The following is an 18,426-nucleotide window of genomic DNA, read 5'->3' as shown; positions in this document are numbered from 1 at the left end:
AGCAGTAATATCTTTAGATTTTCTTGGTTTTGATTTGCTATGTCGGAAGTACTTTCAGTTTGGTAATATCTAAAAAAAGGCTCTATGGGGGAAGACAATGTTTTAGCTAATATTCAAAAGCCTAGATGGGAGAGGTGCAGACCAACCCTGTCAAAGCAGCGTGGTCTGCTGACTGTCTCTGACAAATATTGCATCCTCTTAAAATGACACCAGAGACTAAGCTAATTTTAAAGTCAGTCATCTTTTTTTTGCATTGTGACATCATCTTTGGAGAATGTAAAATGCTGCTCAATGCTAGGCTCATACCAGCCTGAGACACATATTCTGAGAGCTCCATGATGTCTCTCTTCATATTGTCTAGGGTGGTATGTCTCAGGTCATTTACTCCCACATGGACTATGACTGAGTCATACTGGTACTTGTGGTTCAATGACCTGAGTGTGTTCATAATATGGCAGATCCTAGCCCCTGATAAACAACTGACTGTAACTTTCTCCATACTCAGCCCAGTGAGAAGAACATCAGTATGTCTCACAATGGAATCTCCAATGACAAGAATGTTAGATTGTGTGGTGGCTTGACTTATGGGCTTAGAAGTAGAAGCTACATGAGATGTGCCTCTATGTATTGATGTTGGTGTTGTTTTGAAAGAGTGCATTTGGGGCTGCTGAGGGTATTTGTTATGTGTATTATGTCTAGGAGGTCTTTGGAGTTTAGGATGGTTACATTTAAGTGCATCAACATATGTAGGTCTATATGCTTGTTCTGAATTGTGTGTGATGGGTGCAGCGTGTGGACTACTGACAACCTTACAGACATTAGGAGCACTTGTATGTGAAAGCTTTGCCTTCAGTGACATTGTGTAAATACATCTCTTACATACCATATCAGTTTATTTGAGAATTAGCTGGTTGTCAGTAAACATGAAGCAATTTCTACATTTCCTCAGGATGCCCACATCCACCAAGCTGGTAAAGAGATAGTGGGAAAGTTCATATCCTAGGCAACAGACCCTTTTTTGTTGATTAGACAGATGGAGTGAGAATATAAAGCAATGTCAGGAGTATCCGGTTTGCAACTCTGGGGACAGTGCTTGTCACTGCAAACTAGTTGTCCTCTGTGCAACCAGGTACTGGTGAAATTTCAATCATGCTTTTACAGGAAAAATGTCACTCAAGGTGTCTATGTCTGTACAGGGCACTGCCAAACACTTGAGGGAAAACTAATACTTAGACCCTGAAAATTTAAGGATGAAGTATTTAGGCAGATATTCTGAAGTTAGAAACAAATCAAGCAGTACGTATTGAAAACAAAGAATTAGCTTGTCAAGAATGATCACAGACAAGGCACATAATGTCGAAGTGTGTGAAGTCGTCTCTGACTAGAGTCCAGTGACCAGGTCCGTACCTCAAGGTTATGTACAAGGCCCTTTCCTGTTCGGTATTTCAATCTCGTAAGTCAAGACGACCTTGTACATCCTTTATCTAATGAGCTTTGTGGACAATCATTAAATTCAAGAAAACTATTGATATAATGCAAAAAGTATTAACACACACAAATGATTGTTGCTACAGCCATGGAGACACACTAGATGAACAAAAAGCATGATTATTTCCTTTTTGAAAGCAAATACACAAGCTAATTACAATATAGACAGCACACCCCTAGGATCAGACCAAATGATACGTGACCTGGGTACTCAGGTAGATAGTAAGCAGCACTTCCAACAGCACGTGATCACAGTGTTGATAAATTCCTTGTATGTAGCACAACTCCTGAGTATGGGCAGGCCATCCGTATCAAAGGACATTATAGTGCCATTGTTCTCGGCCCTCGTCACACCTATAATTGAGTACAATGTACTCTTTTGCATGTACCTCACCAGACATCTTCCAGAGATGATTTATTCAAGTGTATCACTTTTGCCACAGTGAGCTTCTACACATCTTTTTATTCATACATAAGTATTCCTCGTGATGTATAACCATTAGGAGTTGACAGTGTGACTTCCCTGGTGTTTTACAAGATGCATGTGTGATACTGCTTCCTGTGATGCACCCGGTAAATTCTTAGCTCATTGACAACATTAATGGCATGGATTACATTCTTGCAAATGTGGATTGTGGCATATATATGTCATGCAAATCTTTGACCTAGCCAGGATTGCTTGTAATTTAAACTACAGGTATAACAGTATTCTTCTTAACACCTCCCAAAAGTGATGATTTTTTTTTGAGGAAGGTGTGCTTGATTCCCCTTATAGATTACTGACAAATCATTACAGTGGTACAAGTGTGTTCATGCAGAACATGTATAATAACTTACAATCACATATTTTATGTCGATGACACAGATTTTAGGTGGTATTATTCTGATATTGTCCATGATTGTGCATGCTTCGGTCTGCTGTTGTCTATGAGCCTATTGCTATGTGCCCCAATTGGTTGAGACCTGTGGTGACATTACATTCATATTCAAGCAACTCTTTTTGTATATCTTCAGAATATCCACATACCCCCATTGTATGTCCTTGATAAATGTCATCTCCAGTGAATATGTCAGAATGCTTATATCACAACAAATCATGTTCATTGATATCTGATCTTGTCTGAGAGTCACATGCTATACAATAACTGTGTGATGATATGTATATACCCACACAGGAGGTGCAATCCACAGTACATACTGTATTTTGTGCATATGTGATTACCGTTCATGCTACAAATGTCTTGCCTTTGTGGTATATGTACATTATGATACCATGCCTCACTTGTCATGTTCCCATTTCTTCATTCCTACCATTTATGTCTGTGGCCCTTTTCAATACACACCCTTCCCCAGACTAGTGTATTTATAATGCAGCATAGGTACCCTTGATGATCCTTATTTTCTGTCTTTAAAACTGCCAGAATCCAGAAGTTGTAAGGTAAGCCTAACATTTTTATTATTACTGATTTATAAAATAAAAAATGGGAGCAAAAATAAGCAAACAAGATCAAATCCCTATAAAGGGAACACCTGCATATTTTATGTATTTTAACTATTGGAAGAAAAGTTGTAAATATTTGCATGGCTGGTTTCAGCTTACTAAAGATTGTGCTGGTGGGGTATTTCCATTAAATGGAACTTATGATAAGACTAAATTGCTGACATTGAAAGGCATTTTGAAGAAAAGCAAAGTAAGTGGGGAACAAATGACAGCATTTTATTCTTGGTACAGTGAAGTACTTAAAAGGGAAAAGGAGTCAGCATTAAGAGGGTTGCAGGATGTTAATAAGAAATTGTTACAACAAGTAAAAGAGGTTAAAAAGGCAGTACAGACCAGTAGAAAGGGATCCCTTTATCCTGTCTTAGCAGGTTTGAAACAAACTGAGGATGGCCAAAAAGCAGAAACGTCTAAAGAGGATAATAATCCTCCAGTATATACTGCACCCCCACCCCCATATGCACCAGTACGGGTACCTCCTATACAAGACTCTGTTATTTCTCAGACCCCTACCTTTCAGTCTACTGTCCATTGGACACCCAGTTCACATGATACTGGTACATCTCAGACTGGTTCCCTGTTCAATGTTCATCTTCTGAACAGGCATCTGTAGTCGAGGGGGGTTCTTCTTCCTATCCTTCTCAGACAGCTTCTGCTTCCCCAACAGGGGCTTTAGTATATTACAACCTCTGAAGGGGATCTATTGGCACCTCTCAGGGAAATGTTGGGGGCTAACAATAGGAAACTTGTTCATCGTCCTTGGACCCCTGCTGATTTGCATACTATGTCTAAATATTTTCCAAATATTAGAGAAGATCCATTAAAATTCAAAGAAAAATTAAAAACTGTAATAGAATGTTACAATCTTACTTTGACAGATTTAAATCAACTGCTGAGGGTAGTTACTTCAGATGAAATAAGAAAGCAGTTACTGGAAAAGGCTGAAATAACAGATTTCACTCTCACAGGGAATGCATTAACAGATAATGAACAGCATTGTTAAACAAGATTATGGATGTGTGTCAAGTTAGAACTGACTGGTCTAAAATACAGGCATGTAAACAAAATAAAGGGGAAGCCCCTGCAGACTATTTGAGTGGCCTTAAATCAGTATTTGTTAGACATTCAGGAATGCCATACCCAGAAGAGCAAGCTAAGCCAGCTATCGCAGCAGCCTTTCTGCAGGGTCTGCAAGCCCCTGTACAAAATCAAATAAAGCAAGTGCTGATAGACTGGCAAAGAAAGGACTTACAGTCTTTATTAAGTGCTGCAAATCACTGTACAGAGTATCAGGAAAAACGAAGGAAAGATACTGAGGATAAGCTGTTAACTTTACAAATTAGGCAGCTGGAAAACCCAAGGGGTCAAGGTAGAAGCAGGGGAAGGGGTAGAGGAATTGCTAGAGGATTTAGCAAAAGTGCTGGTCGAGGGGAACAAGGTGCAGCTGGTTGGCAACAGCGGGCTGGCAGTACCCCTCCAGCTTCATCTAATACAGCTTGCTTTAACTGTGGAGAAGCAGGACATTGGAGGGGAGTCCCCACACAGGCAAATGCAGAGAGTCCAAGACACTTGGACTGAGTGGCAACCAAATTATAATAATGCAGTTTTTCCTCCACCTCCTCCTCAGATTGGAAGGAGTCAGGAAGCTCCATACTGACTAGGTGAAAAAAATAATACAGAAGTAAATCTTAACCCTCTACTGCCAATAGATCAAAATGGGTCCTACGTTAACATGAAAATAAATTCAAAGAAAACCCCATTTCTGGTGGACACTGGAGCTACTAGGTCAGTGCTAAAAATTACTTCAGATGGTCAAATACCAGTATCAGAGCATAAAGTAAAAGCAGTTAGAGTAACAAATACTATGGTTACGTATCCTGTTTCAGAACCCATCCCCATTTCTTTAGGTCTGATTGAAGAAAATCATTCTTTGCTTTTGAGTACTACTGCACCGGTAAACCTACTAGGAAGAGATTTGTTATGTAAGCTTGGTTGTACTATTTACTGTACCCCAGAACGGGTGTGTCTAAATGTTCCAACAGAATCAGAGGGGGAAGTATTGGCAGTTTTAGCAGAAGCTGAGGAACAGCCTGCTAAAAGCATACAGACAGATAGAGAGTTACTACAGCAGGTACCTGCCAACTTGTGGGTTAAGCATGCAAATGAAGTGGGTATACAGATATCAGCAGAACCAGTAAAAATAAAATTAAATCTATTATAACCTCTCACCAGAGTTCCACAATATCCACTAAAAGCTGAAAGTAGAGCAGAGAATCAAACCTATAATTTAGTCTCTAATACAGCAAGAAATAATAATACCAACTAAAAGCCCTTGCAATACTCCTATTTTTCCAGTGAAAAAAGCCAGAAAAGGATACTTACAGATTTGTACAAGACTTAAGGGCTATAAATAATGCAGTACTACCAACTTTTCCTGTTGTTCCAAATCCAGCAACAATACTGAGTTGCATACCACCTACAGCTAGATACTTTGCCGTGATAGATTTATGTTCAGCATTCTTTTCTATATCTATTCACCCAGTCAGTTTCTGTTTGCTTTCACTTATCAGGGATAGCAATATACACCCGCGGTGGTGGTGCTGCGGTAGCGTTGTCGCCTCACAGTAAGACGCTGTCCGGTTCGATTCTCAGCTAGAGCGTCTTCTGCGTCGAGACATGCATGAATTGGGCGTACCTTCGTTGAAGGTTGTGCATCAGGGCTGGTAACTCAGCACGTAAAAATCAACTACCAATCATTAGCGGACAGGAGTTCCGCTGTGGCGACCCCTAACCGGGAAAAGCCGAAAGACACAACAACATCAGGGATAGCAATATACATGGACATGGTTGCTACAAGTATATATTGAATCTCCTTCATTATTTTCTCAAATTCTAAAAAAGATTTGGAGAATGTGACATTTCTGGGTGGGTCTGTGTTAGTACAATATGTAGATGATTTACTAATAGCATCAAACTCCTTTCAGCAATGTCAGCAGAATACCTTGCATCTTCTGACTATCCTTGCAGAAAAGGGACACAAAGTGTCTAGAGAAAAGCTACAACTGTGGTCATCTCAGGTACATTATCTTGGTCATTTAATATCCCAGGGTAGCAGGCAAGTGTTACCATCTCATATTGATGCAATAACTAAGGTCCCACGTCCAACTACTCAGAGACAGCTTAGGTCTTTCCTGGGTATGACAGGATACTGTAGACAGCGGATCCCTAACTATGCAAAAATTGCCAAACCTTTGACAAATCCTTTAAAGCAGGATACACCAGAGAGCATCTTCTTTGAAACAGTGAAGAGGAAAATTCATTTCAAAACCTGAAGCAAGCTTTATCTACTGCCCCAACTTTGGGGTTACCAGATTATAATAAACCTTTTATTTTTTCATAAAAGAAATGGATTTGCTCAAGGAGTACTTGCACAAAAAAACATGGGGACAGCTATCGTCCATTTGCTTATTACAGCACAGCACTTGATTCTGTTGCAAAAGATTTTCCACCTTGTTTAAGGGCATTTGCCGCTGCTGCCATTCTAGTTAATCTGGCACAATCACTGGTGCTTGGGCATGATCTCACAGTATTCTATATCATCTCTTTTGCTTAAAATGAAAACTCAACCACTCTTGACTGCACATCTAACTAGATATGAACTTACACTTCTTTCTGATCCATCTGTTTCTCTGATCTGCTGTCCTGTTCTAAATCCTGCATCTCTGTTGCCTACTGCTGAGGGTGGTGCAAACCTCCCAACCGTACTGAATAACTCAGTTTTTACCAAGTTTTGGGGTCCAAATACTGGGGTGCCACAATTCCTGAGTGACACCCCTCTATTTCCAACTTTTCCCAGCTTTAGTTCTTTTTTTTATTTTAATTTTCCCCCCATTTTTTTATTTTGAGCTGACGTTATTATGTGCACGATGACATCAGCTACATCAGGGCTATCAACCTGTCGGAATTGAGCTCAAGGGGTCCAAGGGCATATTTCCGGTTTTCCCCATGATCTGCAAGTGCAAGCGGTTAGTGGGTAATTCAAATGAGCGCTTTAGCGCTAGTTATTCAAATGAGTTCAACAGCTGCATCAACACAGTAGTTATGCTAACAGCTTGCTCTATCTGTCAGCTTTGGAAGGAGTGGGATTCAAACGAGCGCTTTAGCTCTAGTTATTCAACAGCTGCATCAACAGTAGTTATGCTAGTTATTCAAATGAGTTCAACTTCAACAGCTACATAAACAACAGCAGTTATGCTAACAGCTTGCTCTATCTGCCGGCTCTGGAAGGAGTGGATTCTGGCTCTTTATTCAACAGCTGCAGCATTCGCAAGTCGGGTAGGAAAGGAAACACCACTGGCTTTGGAAGAAGTGGATTCTGGCTCTTTATTCATTAGCTGCAGCATTTGGGAACACGTCAGGTAGGAAACCTCTTATTATTTCGGCGGAAGTGTGTGTGTGTGTGTGTGTGTGTGTGTGTGTGTGTGTGTGTGTGTGTGTGTGTGTGTGTGTGTGTGTGTGTGTGTGTGTGTGTGTGTGTTAGTCATTGCCTGTGTCTGATATCATTAATAGTTAAGGCACTTCATGACACAGTTGTTTCTGCTACTCATTGCAGCTACTCATTGCCATGCAAATTCGTAGATAAAGCTAATGAGATGCTGATCTTGTGGGAATGTGCAAATGTAAGAATCTCCAGATGGCACAGCTGTACAAAATGGCACATTTGTGCATTGCAGTTCGAGCTGCTGCAACATTTTCTGTGATTACCAAAGAAAGACACAGTGATAGGAACATGCATGTACTGTAATTAAAAAGAGAGGCAGGCATACAGTTTGGACATGCTACCTTATGGAAGAGAAATAGGGGTTAGCTTTTTAGAGACATAGATAAAGTGATGAGGAGGGGGGCATACAGTACTGAGAAATAATTTGAGCATATTGGCACTCTGAAACAAACTGGTTATGGCACTGATACACTGCCAAACAACAGAAACATTCAAGATAACTGGGAATGCTCAGATAAAGCTGGGGGCTCTGCATCTGCAGTGGAGAGTATCTCTAAGACTTTCTTTAGCTAGCATCTTCAAGATTTTTTACACATTAGATTAACTGCCATTAAAGTGGAAATTCTCATTTGCACTAAATGCAATATAATTTGTGCATAGAAATTGGAGGCAAAGAACAATTAAAACATATTCTTGGTTTGCAATACTATGCAAGAGATTTAATGATTCCCTGTAAAAGAAAACCTGTAATTTGGAACATCAGTGATTATAGAACCTACCATTTATCTAGTGTTTGGTAGAACATACTGCATTAATTAGTTGTTTAAATATATCAGACGTTAAACAATATAAGAGGAGAAAATGGACTTTTAAATTGCACATTTATCTAAGATCCATCAATAAAAACTCAAGAATTTGATTAGAAATTAAAGTCAAAATGTTATAAAATATAATGGATTAAGATTAATGTGAATTATCAGAGTTATGCCATTTTTGACAGATTTGATAATGCTCATGATGTAATAATTAAGCAACAGACTACAGTGGTCTTACTTGGATTACAGTAAGCCTATGGATATTTCCAGCTTGGAAATGATCCTCAGATTAGATAATTATGCAATGCGTCAAGGTGTAACTCTACAGCTTTGGGGATAACTGATCTATGACAGAAAAAAATAAAACCATTGTGTGTGTCTGTGTGAGAAAATGCCCCAATCTAAGCTAGAGGAACTCAGGCTCAAACCCTGTACCTTGGGTACAGGGTAAAAAGAGCCTAAAGTCCCTAGCCACCACTTCTGAATTAAAGCCTCATATTTTTGATCTGTTCCTCATAAAATCTGTGGTTTTCAGGATTGTGGCAAATCACTGAAGGATTGAATTCACTAAATAATGACAGGCATTTGAATTTCAGACTTACATGTATGTTTCTTGTTTTGTGTGCAAGGGGCCAATGATTTGAAAACGGCCCAAATGTAATCTTTATCCACCATTGGTCAGATGCATTTTCTTTGGATGTGGTGTGTGGGTTTCAATGCTGTTTCAATGAATGTGAGTTTCAATGGCAGAGACGTTTTAATGCCAAGTCTATTTCCATTGTGAGACAGTATTGCTTTGTTTAGCAGCTTTGTTTAGCAGATGTCTTAGTGTTTATGCATTGTGCTATAAAATGTAAAAATAAAATCCAAATAATCATTGTAGAAGTAAAGCAGTATGTACACATTAGTGTTTATGGTAAATGAGGTGAAATAGACAGGTAATGGGACATTGGAATGGCTGCAGGGGGACTCTGGTGCCATATTTTGGTTGTCTGTTCTTCAGTTTGCTTTTGAAAGTTGGTATTCCACAAGTCCATTGGAGTGGGTGGGGTTACGTAATTATGTATGCAAATTTGATGTTAATCAGTGTACAGATTTCTACCTATTTTTCATGGACCTTGTCCAGATTTTTGATGTTTCCAGGTTGAGAGGTATGTGAAGAGCGTGATTGTGTGTGTGTAACTATTTGCTTTCTCCTAGGGAAGACTTAAAGGACACTTCTATACCCAATGCTGACATGCATCTGTTTGTGGATGGCTCCTGTGGAAGAGATCAAACAGGAAAGCTGATCTCGGGAATAGCAGTCTGCACCAAGAAAACAATATTGTTGCAACAAAGATTAGAGGGTGTTCACTTGGCTTAAATAGCTAAGCTAGTGGCTTTGCAAAAAGCCTGTGAGTTAGCCAAAGACAAGGTGGCCAATATTTTTACAGACAGACGTTATGCATTCAGAGTGGTACATGATTTTGGGCAAATTTGGAGAGAGAGAGGGTTTTTGACCTCTTCAGGAAATCAAGTTAAAAATTCAGGGTACATAAAATCATTGTTAGATGTACTTCTGTTACCTAAAAAGCTGTCTGTAATCAAATGTTGTGCACATCAAAAGGGACAGAATGTTGTTACCAAAGGTAATTTGGCAGACCAAGCTGCTAAACAAGCAGTAGTAAATTGTTGTAAACATCTTTGTATGTTAATAGTAACACACTGCAACAGTCATGATGTGTTTGGATGTAAAAAATCCTCTGATGGCATATGATGACTGGTGGCGCCTGCCTCTTTGCTACCTTACCTAGTAAGGACATGTAATGTACTGGTCCATACAGGTAAGACATCTTTATTTTAATCAAATTACCCAGAGTTGGTATGCCCCTCATGTCTCCTCTTTGATACTTCAGTATGTACAAAATTGTAGTATTTGCTTGGACTATAACATAAGCAAACATGCCAACAGCATATCTGCATGTTTACCTCCACCCTGGGGACCTTTTGTTAACATACAGCTAGATTTCATCCAGATGCCTAAGACTAATAATTTACAATTTATTTTGGTGGTAGTGTGTATGTTTTCAGCATGGGAGGAAGCTTACCCATGTTGTAAAGCTGATGAAGTCACAGTTATTAAAAAAATATCTAATTATATACTGAAATTTGGTATACCCAGCATTGTTAACAGTGACCAGGGAACTCATTTTAATAATAATCTGTTTAAAGAGTTATATAAAGCTTTTAATACTAAGTTGAGTCTTCACTGTCCCAACCATCCCCAGTCATCTGAATTAGTGGAAAGGGTAAAGAGGACCCTTAAAATTCAAATTTTGAAGATTTGTGTTAAAACCCACTTAAAGTGGCCCGAAGCCCTTCCCTTAGTATTAATGAGTATGAGGGCCTCACTTAATGCCACCAGAAAATTGACTCCATATGAGATATTAATGGGTAGACCCATGGCCCTTCCAACTACCCCTCCAGTGGGAAATGCTGATTTAACTTTGTCAGATGATGCTATAATTTCTTATTGTAAAATACTCATTAATATCTTGCAGCAATATCATTGAACAGTAAGAGCAGTATTACCAAAGCCTCCTGACCAACCCTGTCATCAATTACAACTGGGTGATTGGGTGTATGTGAACATTTTTCAGAGAAAAAACTGCCTGAGCCCGAGGCGAAAGGGGCCTTTTCAGGTCCTGCTCACCACTTTGACTGCAGTTCGCTGTGCAGGACTACCAAGTGGATCCATTTGTCTCATTGCAAGAAGACCTGCCATATGGGGACCCCAGATGAATCATTGCAGCCAATAGAAGGAGATCGAGGTGTGACAGATAAATCATCTACCCAGTGAAAAGGTCAACTTCAGTAGCAGTCCATGATGAATCCAGTGACAATAGGTACTTTTGCTTTGTTTCTGCTGCTGTTCCCTTCTATAAACTGATCGAGAGAAAACAGTTTCTTGCTGGCCCTTTGGCAATATGCCAAAAATCTAAACAAAACAAACTGCTGAATATGTTCACATATACCTTATCATTCCAAGGCAGGGATTCCTATGATTCCCATCCCTGCATCACAGGTGTCATCTGAAAAGGACCTTAATAACCTGACGTAATGTAACTGTGTTTTCAAAGGTTGTGTCTCTTCAACTTGCAACCACACATCATGGAGATACATGTTATGCCAGAAATGGGACTATACCAGTAGGAAAAAGCAAATGTAATGACACCAGGCATAAAAGTGTGTTAGACTCTTTGCACTTGAAAAGCTATGACTGGGGGCGTGGCACGGGCATGATATGTAACTGTTACTTCATTTGTGGTGATCGTGCCTACCCCTGGTTGCCTACAAACTGGTCTGAATGTTGCTTTGCACGCTATATTACTCCTGCTATTCAACATTTTGCACACCCACCAGTAGGTAAACTGAGAGATAAGCAAGCAATCCACTGAACAGAGCAAGTATTTTCAATTTTTAATCCTGGGTATAGAGTACAAAAGACAATGCTTGAAGTCACCATACTTGCCCAAATTCTACAAAAGGTGGCCAACGAAACTTCACATCACATCAGAATGGCAAATTGATAAATGACTGAAATACGAACTGTGGTGTTACAAAATCAAATGGCACTTGATATAATGCTTGCTGCAAACTGGGAGTCATGTGCCCTCATAGGGAGTAGTTGCTGTTCATATATCAGTGACTATCATGATAAACAGAAAAAAACTGGCAAACCTCATGAAACAAAGGGCCAAAGATTTGGACAGCACATCCACAAATTGGACACTTTTTGGATGGTTGGGCAGTATTTTTGGTAACCTGAGAAATAGCATAATCCAGGGTATTGTCATTGTACTTTTTATTTATAATTATTTGTAATCATTTTGGCATTTTCTCTTCTAAAGGCTGTGATTACAAGATGTTTAACCTCACCTGCACATAAAATGCCACTGCATGCACAAATCAATGACAGTTTTATTTTGACAAAAAATGATGAAGACTACTATGATGCTGAGGCATATTTTATCAAGTTAAGAAAAATAAAAATATAATTATATGTATGGTATGACACTAATAGTGTCAGAGGGAGGAAACTGTTATGGGACAAGACCAGCTTATTAAAATGTATATTAATTTCAGTTTATTAATGATGCTATAATATGATTGTTAAAAAGCAAATATAATTTGTATGCAGGGCTGGGAAAAATACAGCTTTATAAGCCACAGTACTGCTGTCTTTTAAACTGAATTCTTTTAGTATATAATAATTTTATTTATTTATTTTACATTTGTTAACCGGGGGTGTCTGACTGAGCCGAAAAGGCCCTTTTTCAGCAGAGGCCCAGGGAGAAAAGCTCCACAAAGAAAAATTACAGACACATTTAGTTATTTAGACATGATCAGTATACACACAAATTACAAGAGACATGTTTTTACAGTGGTATTCGGCACAAACAGTTACAGTGGAGAGAACAATCAAAAAAATATTAATTTTAAAAATAAAGGTAAGTAATAGATTTGTGGTGTACGGCTGAACTTTGGAACATAGGTAGAATACATACATAGTACACAGGTACAGTACATACATTGTAGATTAGCCAGTGTTTGTGAGTAAGATTGAAAAACTATTATCAGTTGCTCTAGATTTACTATGTAAATGTTATCCGCTTTCACTAGCCTGGGGAGCAATCATGGCACTGCCAACTTTGCTTGAGATGTTGCCTGATGAGGTCTTTAAAGGAGGCTTTGGATGATGTGTTTTGAATGCTAGTAGGGACAGAGTTCCATTTTTTAGCCACCGAACTACTATATAGTGCATCTCCAAAGCTATTGTAGCTGTTGGTGACTTCTAGTAGTAGTTTGCTTGATGATCTAAAAGGCCTTTTGGCTGAGTGATGTTGTACTAGGTTTTTGAGGGCAGGACACTTATTGGGGAGGTAATAGATAGAATGACAGAGGCAGAGCTGATTGTAGGTTAGGAGGTTGGGCAGTTCAAGCCAGTGGAGCTGTCTCAAAGCAGTACAGTGATGAGTTCTATATGAGCAATTTGCTGCAAAGCGGGCAATTCTGTTATAGCAAGCTTCCATTTTGCTTAGTTCAGTTTTGTTGAGATTAGTCAGAATGGGAGATGCATAGAGTAGGGTGGACAGAAGTTGGGAGCGAGCAATGGCTGATCTTGTGTTGTTGGTAAGAAATGGTTTGATACGGTAGAGTGACCCCAGTTTGGCATGTACTTTTTTAATAGTTAAGTTCAGATGACTATCAAATTTTAGGTGGGAGTCTATGGTTATTCCCAATAGCTTAGTCTGTGCCACTGGAGCAATTGGAGTAGCATTTGTGGAGTAGATAGTGAATTGACTGTTAGTGTTTTTCTTAGAACTGGTTATAATCATAAGCTGAGTTTTCTTTGGATTGAGGATAAGTTGGGCTTTGGTAAGGTAGTTTTCAATGTCAGAGAATGCTAGTTGAGTTGTTTGCAGGAGGGTGAGAATGTTTTGTGCAGCACAGATTAAGGTAGTGTCATCTGCACACTGAATTATAGATGCATAATAAGAGAGAATACTACATGTTGCAGTTACTACAAAATAAATTTGTTAGCCTGACTCCTCCAGGCTAGGAGTGCATTATTGCTAGGGCAGGCTTGAAACATCCAAGGTCAGAAACAAGACCTCTTTGAAGCAGGTGGATCATATATAGAAAGATGTTCACGTGAAGTCTGAGGCAAAAATCACGAGGGATGAAAACATTTGCAAAGTTTTCTATAGGACACATTCATTGTAACGTAATAAAACTGCATGACCAGTTTGATAAGAAAATGTATAAAAATACATTTTTTTGTATGTAAAGTGAGAATGCTTCATCAAGGGCTATGAAGACTGACTCCCAGTGCTGTAAGAATAAAATTTCTGTTTGCACATCCTAAAGTGTTGTTCCTGACTAAAGGCATATAAGGTAAATTCTTATTGTTATTTATTTATGACTATAACACAGCTGATAGATTCAAAAAGGCACTCCCAAGTAGTCTATGTAAATGGGATGTTTAGAATAACTGTACGAGTACTGATACACTGGTTGTGCTAATTGAAAGGATATTGGCTAATGCAGCGATGTTTAAGGCTGAGCAACCTAAACCTGTAACTAAGAATGTGCAGATGTTTTGTGAGCAAGCAAAAAAAAAACCTGTTAAAAAACATTTCAGATATGGGAAGAAAGGACATATTCCTATGCATTTTAACTAATAGCAAGAATGCTATGTCTATCAAACTATGATTTACAACCAGTATGCTTATAATGGATTTGTTCTGATGGAATTTGATAGTTTCGCAACCAGAATAATAGAATCAGCATATCATAACTGTGTTACTACTAAAGTAGTCAAATGCACTTACTGTATTAATTGATGGGCAAGTATTAAGAGAGTTGTCAGATTTGAGGAGTATGGTTGCACTTATTAAATAACCTTAATTCTGCAAACATAAAATATAATAAGGGAAAAGTGGAAGTAATATGTACTCATAGAGTATGGAACGACTATGTTATAACATAATGGTTTTAGTATTTAATTAAAACATAATAGGTCAAAACTTCCACAAATACAAGGCACTGTAGAAATTATAGGGGAGGGAACACAGTTAGGTATTTTGTGGCCTGAATGTGCCTCAAGTAAAATTGGGGAGTGTCGCAGCAGCGGCCTGACACACTACTAAGAATAGGCAATCCTGATCTGATTCTATTCCTTTTTATTTATTTATTTGTTTGCTTGGTTCCTACTGCCTGCCGACCATCAGGTCTCTGTGATCTATAAGCCCATTCATCTTTCTCATGGTAGGAGGTGTTCTCTGTCCATTCATTCCATGAGAAGTGAGAGCCAATTGCACAGCCATCATTCTGGCAGACATTAAGACCTTTTCTGTTTTTGCCCTAACTCCACCCCATGGTGACAGTCACAAATATTTGTGTTACCATGGAAGGCCCAACTATGCCTCTTTTAATGTTTACATGCTTTCAAAAGGAAGGAGAAGGAGATCTCACCCAGTTGGTAATTTTACTCTCCCAACAATTTTCACAGCTGCAGAATTCTATTGATAAGCTTCAAATCCCTTTACCAACATTAGGAAGGGACCAGGAGACTCTGCCTACTAGGCGGGATGGTGATTTCAATGTGGAGATGAACACTAACACTCTCTTTGAGGGCCTAGAAATGACTCAGATACCAACGTGAGCTGGACAACTTCCTACTACTACTACAGGAGAGATTCATAAAAATAGAAAAGTCTGCTTCCAAAGTTGGTTGAACATGGAACTGCAACTCAGTTAGAATGACCACACCCTTCCAACTAAAAATTTCAAACAAAACTCAATGATATGAAAGAGAAACTGGAAACGATATGTAACCTGCAAAGTACTAATGTTTTCCTAGCAGAGTGCATTAGGACTAAGAGGGTTCTGAAGGGGGTTAAGAATGTTCAAATTCCCAAATGGTTTACATTTAGGGAATGTAGAACTTGAGGAACTGTTGGATATGTTCAGCAGGCACAGTACAGAACTTATGCATTTTATTATAAGACCGAACAATGCTAAAATCAAAACTTTTACAGAAGAATTATACACATTGAATAATGGCATTACTGAAGACTTGATTTTTTAATTTAACTTGGTTAAATATGACCACATTTTTGATAAAATAGAGCAACAGGTTAAAAACAACTTGGTTAGGAAACATAAGAAAATAGAGAGAGATGAGCATGATTACTTGCACAAAAATGCCTACCCCCCCTCCCCAAAGTATATTACAATAACCACAGGGGAACACAGAACATGGATCCTAGATACGAGTTAAATACCCACCATGAAGGGGCGAATAGGGGAGAACAAAACCATAAATGGGATAACAGGGAAGCATTTATTAACACACTGAAGAACACTGAGGGAGCTAATGACATCTTTGACTATGAATTTCCTCCCCTAAGACGATCAGAAAGACTAGGCAAAAGAAATAGACAACAAGATTTTTTTAAATTAGACTCCTACCCCAACAGGGCTGAGAAACAGAGGGAGAAAGCAATTTTGGAAGAAAAACAATCAGAACAATTATTAATGTCAGTTTCCCCTACACAGGGTGATTGTGTGATATCCACATATGGGTGGAAGATGTTAAGTTACAAAGGGTTTAACAACACGGAGATGGAAATTAACAAATCCCACTTCAGTTTGTTTAAGAATGGGTTTAAATATGTACCCTTACACAAAGTAGAATAGCAGATGTTCTAGATGAACTGAAGTCATTTACTAGAAAGTTGAACCTCCAGATTTTGTTTAAGAATCAGGAGTTGGGAAGTGGGTTAAATTTAACAACTGGGTTTAGAAAAAAAAGAGTACATTTAATCCCCCACTTCACCCTACTATTAGTACTTTTGAGAGAGTGTGTACTACTGAAATACACAACATATTAAACAATCAAAAAAAGAAATATCATAACTTGACTAGAAATGAATTTCTATTAATGGAAGAACTCAGGGTGAACAGCAACATGAGAATTATGAAGCCTGATAAAAGGGGTGGGATCATGATTGTGGACAAAACAGATTACAACAGTTACGTTTAATATTCTTTATGACAGAAAAATACAAGGCTGTTTCAAAGAATGAAATTAACATTGCACACAGAAAAATACAATTATTTCTAGAAGATTCACTTTTACAGGGAGCTATCACAGAAGACATTCAGGCTACCCCAAGTTCACAAAAATAATTATGATCCACCTTATCTAATAATTGTTGCTGCTCACAACAGTACAATACACCCCCTTGGTGTATTTGTTGATCGACGTCTTAAAAATGTCCTTTCTCCTATTGAACATTTGTTGAAGGACTCGTGGGATTTTCAGGCCAAAATTAAAAAAAAAATTAACAGTGATAGATGTAGTTTCTAGACAGTTGATATGGTTGATTTATTTTCATCAATACCCCATCATGAAGGATTACACGTTTTCATGCGGCCTTATTATAGTTAACTTCTTTAAATAGTAGTTTGACTCATTTTATAATGGAGATAATGGAAACAATTTTGTTTAACAACTTTATAACATTTCAAGATGAATACTTCAGGCAAACAAAAGGTTTGGCTATGGGGGCCAGTTGTGCCCCTATGTGTGCCAACCTGGTAATGTACACCTGGGAGAAGAACCATTTATTAAATTCTAGATTTAAGAAACACTGGATTATCTTCCTTCATTATTTAGATGATATCTTTATCTTGTGGAAGGATAAGGGAGATGTGATGGAAGAATCCACTGAGTATTTAAGCAACATCTCTACATTTTTCAAATTTACCAAGATACACTCTGCTGACGGTATTAAAAGGACACTGAATATAGTTGTTTTCCATCAAGGGTGTTTTGGAAGCCAATATTTTCAAATAGCTACTTAGAGTGTAATAGCTGTCACCCAAGACATACCAAAACATTTTTTAATGGACAATTGGTACGAGCGTCCAGAATGAGTTCTAATTCTTTGAACTTTAAGCTAGAAGTAACTAATCTCATTCACATGTTTCATGACAGAGGATATTCCTTTGAATTTTTTATTAACAGTATTGAAGAGGTGATGCAAAGCTGGGGTTCAAAATATAAGCCGCTTTTAAGTAGTGAGGAAGGATTACCAACTACACCCATAGGGATAAACCAGGACAGTACAAGGTCTTTTGCTAACTCCATGGTAATACCTTTCAGAGAATATTCAAAGAATATTGGAAATATTCCAGAGAAAAACTGGATTATTTTTAGAACCAACACTGACATTTTCAATACAGTGGGGGGAAACTCCTAATTTTGTGCACAAAATGGGCAAGAATTTGAAGCAGTTGTTTGAACACCCCAAGTTAGATATTACTGCTAAAAATAAAGGAACCACACATTGTGGGTCCTGAAATCAATGTAAATATCCAAAATGTGGAAGTGACTATTGGTAATCCATCTATTAAATATTTTTTAAGGAAGGCAATTATGGCAGTAGATGGTTAGTATATATGGACATCTGTCAAGGATGTAAAAACAGTTTTATATAGGAAAGACAGAGAGACAATTATGCAAAAGAGTATATGAACAGTATTATACTATACAGAAGAAAAACACAAACAAT

This window comes from Protopterus annectens, chromosome 4.part0, assembly GCF_019279795.1.
Source record: "Protopterus annectens isolate FY-2018-M chromosome 4.part0, PAN1.0, whole genome shotgun sequence".
In the NCBI taxonomy this organism is placed as follows: Eukaryota; Metazoa; Chordata; order Ceratodontiformes; family Protopteridae; genus Protopterus; species Protopterus annectens.
This window is presented reverse-complemented; position numbering follows the sequence as displayed.